The sequence below is a fragment of the Lathyrus oleraceus genome, chromosome 5, assembly GCF_024323335.1.
Source record: "Lathyrus oleraceus cultivar Zhongwan6 chromosome 5, CAAS_Psat_ZW6_1.0, whole genome shotgun sequence".
NCBI classification, from domain to species: domain Eukaryota; kingdom Viridiplantae; phylum Streptophyta; class Magnoliopsida; order Fabales; family Fabaceae; genus Lathyrus; species Lathyrus oleraceus.
Window position 1 is genome coordinate 20,426,736 of NC_066583.1, and position 4,969 is coordinate 20,431,704.

Sequence of the window (4,969 nt, forward strand, 5' to 3'; positions counted from 1 at the left end):
CACACAATTAAACAAACAAAGGCACACAGACGTCCTAACTAGGCTTGACTCACTTAGGGATTTGTTTTCCCCAGCAGAGTCGCCATCTGTCGCACCTCGAAAAATGGGGATACGACTTCAAAGCGAAGCGCGATCGCGCGCTCGCAATGATGGACTGAACAGAGTCGCCACCGAACTTTATTTATTCCTAAAAAGGAAAGGGGAAATATCGATAAAACCCAAGACAAAAGAAAGGATAAGATATGGTCATCGCAACCAATATCAGGGTTCGGGAGTCGATTACGCAAGGGGAAGGTATTAGCACCCCTCACGTCCGTTGTACTCAACGGGAACCATTAGGTCAGTTGTGTGCATTAGTGTTAGTTAAAATATTAGGCTTTTCGAATTATTAGGTGAGAAAGAAAGAATAGAAGAGAGAAGAAATGTTTTTGGATTTTTAACGAAGGACTAAACCTAAGTTTTTTTATTAGTGGGCCTGACAAGATTTACAAATCCTGCTCCTACGTATCTCAGAAGAGAAATCAAGGCTTACGTAGTTCTGGGTAGTAAAATGTTTGTTTGTTGGTCGATTTTAGCGAAAGCTATATTGTATTAATCGACGAAAACATTGTTTTACCCAAAACAGATGAGGAGTGGACGCGTACCACACATCGAACGGATTTATAAATCTACATTCGGAAAAGCGTCATTATCTCTACTCAACAATCGTGGCCGAAACATTGTTTTGTATCACTTAAGACAAGATACCTTTCGTTTATGAAAAAGGTTTTTGATTAGTCGCACGGCGGCGAGAAAAGAGTTTGATTGGTTGACGTATTTTGAGTGATGGCGAGAACTTGGATGAGCGAGATATACATCTCGAATCCTAGCCTCAGGAGTGCATGGTATACACCATGTTCCATTTCCATCTTTATTGAAAGAGATTAAGATAGGAATTAAGTATTTTGGAATTTGATTGTGAAAGGGTTTGAAGAAACCGCATTGACAATTTTAGGCGATGGCGAGGGCTAAGATTGGCGAGATATACATCTCGAATCCTAGTCTCAGGAGTGCATGGTATACACCATGTTCCATTTCCACCTTTATTGAAAAAGTGTTAAATAAGATTTAGGTATCTTAGATTTGATTGAGAAAGGGTTTGACGAAACCACATTGACAATTTTAGACGATGGCGAGAGTTAAGATTTGCGAGGCATACATCTCGAATCTTAACCTCAGGAGTGCATGGTATACACCATGTTCCATTTCCACCTTTACTGGAAAAGTGTTAAGTAAGAATTAGGTGTTTTGAGTTTTGTTGTGAAAATGACTTGACCTAGATCAAGTATTGATGGACGTTTGAGAAATTTGAATGAGTGTTCGAGAGAACAAAGTGGATAATTTTGGATGATGGCGAGAGCTAGGATTGGCGAGATATACATCTCGAATCCTAGTCTCAGGAGTGCGTGGTATACACCACGTTCCATTTCCATCTTATTGAAAAGGGTTTAGATAGGGATTAATATTTTTGAGTTTTTATTATGAAAATGGCTTGACGTTGGATCAAGCAATTGATGAAAGTTTGAAAAAGATGGGATGGAATAGGATGGAGAAATGAGTTGGTTCGTTTATTGAGAAAGTACTCGACGTTGGATCGAGTCATATTTTTTGTATTTTTTGAAATTGTTGATTTTATTCTTATACTAGTATCTAACTAAACAACCAAGCAATAGAGAAATAAAATAGTACGAGATTATTACACATCGGGGGAGTGGGGTACATTTTGTCAAATGGGGATTCAAAATATTGGAATAATTAACTCGGGCCCAAACAACAAGTAATGCAAAAGTATGAGTGTAAGTGCAAGAGAACCGGCTCATTGTAAGAAAGCCCAAGAGTAAGCTATGTGAGGTTGACGGCGATGCTTTAAAAAAAGCAATCGACTTACAAGGGTGTGAAAAAGGGCTCGATATTAAATCGAGAAAATATGATTTTTATAAGTTAAAAAAAATGGTTTCGAATGCATGATGAAATTAATAAAGAAGCATGGACATAAAAAAATATTAAAAGAAACAAAATGCTAAAAGACAATAAAATACTAAAAATAAAAGCTAAAAGAAAATGAAATACTAAAAAAGTGCTATGTATGAGTATCGAACCCCCTCCTCTTGGGACTATGAAAACCACCCTCTCTCCACTAGGCTATTTACCAACTTGCTGTTATTTTATTACTAACTTAAATATGTGAACTAAGATAAACTAAAAAGGAATTAAAATAAAAAACTAATTAAAACTAAATGCAAAGAGTCTGTTACACTTCCAACTAAACGGTGAAGGAACCAAAAAAACAAAACCCAGCCGCCTGGCTGTTGGGTTTTCCAACGAGAGATTTTAATGAGTGGGAACCAACAGAGCATACTAACAGACCCTATCAATGAAAAGGTTTTGGAAAAACTAAATAACATTAAGTTTTAACTGCTTTGGATTCTCTTTTTTTTAAACAAAGGACAACATAATCAGAAAATGTGAGAGAACGCATTCATCTTCCTCACAAAGAAACTCTCTCTCCCTCACTCGTACTCATCACCTCTCCATCTCTCTCAACCTAAAATTTTCGTACCTCTCTCAACCGCTTCCAAATCGCGTCTCTCTCACCCTCAACCATCTCAAACCTTCGTACTCACCTCTCTCCCAATCGCTTCCAATCGCGTCTCTCTTCTCACGAACTCGCTCTCAATCTCTTCTTCGCTCTCAATCTCTTCTTCTCACCAAAAACCCCTCTCTCGCGTACGACAAAAAAAATCAATGGCTGAACAAAACAAAAAAAGCTCACCTTCGGACCTTCGACGGCAACGACAGCTCAGGTAATGAGTCTCCCTCCTTCACTCCTTTCAATCGGTTCTTTGATTTGGGAATTTAGGGTTTTCACTTTTTTGAAGTTCTTTTTTTTCGCCGCTCAATCCTTTCTCAAATTTTTTTCTCTCAATCTTTTCGTTTTGAAAATTAGGGTTTGTTCGTGGTGGTTTTTTTTCTCTCCGCCTCCGATCCCTTTCTCTGTTCTCACTCCTTTCTTTTTATATTTGCAAATTAGGGTTTCGGTTGGTGTATAAAGATTCAAAGGAGAAAGCTTTCAGAAGTGCTTTTTCATGCTCAGAAGTGCTTCTATCTTGTTTGATGCTATCTTCCGGAAAGGTAATCTGAACCTACATACTTTCTTCCTCTGACTTGTCTCAATCCCAAATTGGGAAATTTCTGGATTTCTACAGTTGGTAATTAACCCTACTTTTACTGCAGTAACATTGAAGATTCCAAAATCCTTCCCGTTCTTTAACACAGCCCTGGTTTTAGTTTCGGTTGACATGGTTGAGTACGAGTTATGTATTGGACCTTCTAGGCTCTTTGTTTTTTTTCTATGCAGGCAACTTGGTGAATGGGAGTTATCTCACTCAGTATCCTGTCTATTTCACCATCCAAAGGATAGTTGTCAACCGGCTCCAATGAGCATCCCCCTTACGTCGAGCCTCAACATGAGCTACAAGTTCCATCCTTGAGTTTGGAAAATGACAATGAATATGAAATTTCTTCTCTAGAATGCTTCTGCACTAGCAACTGTACTCCTGATTCAGCACTGACTCGAATGCACAATCCTCAAAGCCTCTTTGCGTTCGTCACAGTTTGAACATGGGAAGTAAGAAAATACTATAGATAAGCATGAAGCATCGAAAATTTGCGGTATTGTGCAAGTTAATCATCTTGGTCATTCAAATTGAATCTTCATTGTTTTCTGCAGGTTAATGGCTTGGAACTAGAAATTTGCATTAGCTTGCTCTTGCTTCAGGGTCCATGTTTTGCAGCATGTTCTACTGTTTGGGTTCATGCTCATTCTGACCATCTGCTCATGAAGTGGATAATGGCATAAAACAAGATAACCTCAAGTTCACCCTTTGAAATGCTCTGCGGGAGCTATGCAGGTACGAAGAAGCAAGGGAGGAAGAGAAATTGCGTAGTCAACGAGAAGATTTCAGTGACATGGTGGCAGAGGGGCGGACAATGAGAGGCTCAGTCTGTAGAGTTGCCTTGGCCTCAACCAGTTTTGCTTGTGCTCTTTCATATAGTCCTGGAGATCCATCAAATAAATGGAAACGAGCAGATGTGTCTTCACAACGGATTTCAGGTGCCGTAACCATTGGATTCTTGAAACATTATGGATTTTAGGCTTTATCAACACATATCTTTGCTCCAAAGGTTTGGGATACTTGAACAAGGATGTCTTCCTGACCCAGGACATCACAGGTAGGATACACTTTCGATGCATCAGGATGCTTCCATATACAATTAACAACCTTTTTTTTCCTTCCGTCCTACATACTTATCAGGTGAATTGAGAAGACATTCAAGGTTGAGTCTGCAATCTCCTGTGTGTAAAATATTCCCAAATTGGCCTTCAACTCTTTTGTTTTAATCTGTTATGGTGTTGATTGCTTTAGGTATTTTTGCAGGATGTTACAGGTTGTTGCTGTCATGAAACTTACCATGGAACCGATTTTATTATGCAGGTCGTGGATTCCGAGTCTTCAAAGCAAAGCAAAATGGCTTGGCGCGTTGCGAACTCCATACCAGCTGTTGTTGGATTCGTACCGTGGTCTTCAAAGAGACATAATTATGATTGAATTGCACTGTAACTTGTATTGTTTGAAATGTATTCTAACAACCACGTAACACTTTTGTTCAAAATGGAAGGCTCTTTGCAATTAAGGAATAGCATTTCAATTGTCTCCAATCAAATTTTCATGCTTATTTTGCATCACTTGTGAAACAAAAAACAAAAAAACATATGGCCAAAAGACAAAGGAAGAGTGGCACGATCATTAAGAATTCAATGCATGAATGAAATGTAATTTTTTGATTTCTTTTTGTAGTGGACTATGTATACCCTTATGAATGAATGAAAACTCAATTGTTTGGATGAAATAAAACATGATTGTATGTG

At 38.5% G+C, this 4,969-nt stretch overlaps 1 long non-coding RNA gene across 2 annotated transcripts; it reads left to right on the forward strand.

Moving 5' to 3' along the window:
* Positions 1 to 2,454: 2,454 nt before the first annotated feature.
* LOC127087687 (uncharacterized) lies at positions 2,455 to 4,730 on the forward strand. Of its 2 annotated transcripts, none has more exons than XR_007789998.1 (3): positions 2,455 to 2,843; positions 3,071 to 3,171; positions 3,770 to 4,730. It is a non-coding gene; the product is annotated as an uncharacterized LOC127087687 (long non-coding RNA). The 2 variants fall into 2 exon arrangements; XR_007789999.1 differs by lacking the exon at positions 3,770 to 4,730 and adding an exon at positions 3,274 to 3,381.
* The last annotated feature ends 239 nt before the right edge of the window (positions 4,731 to 4,969 follow it).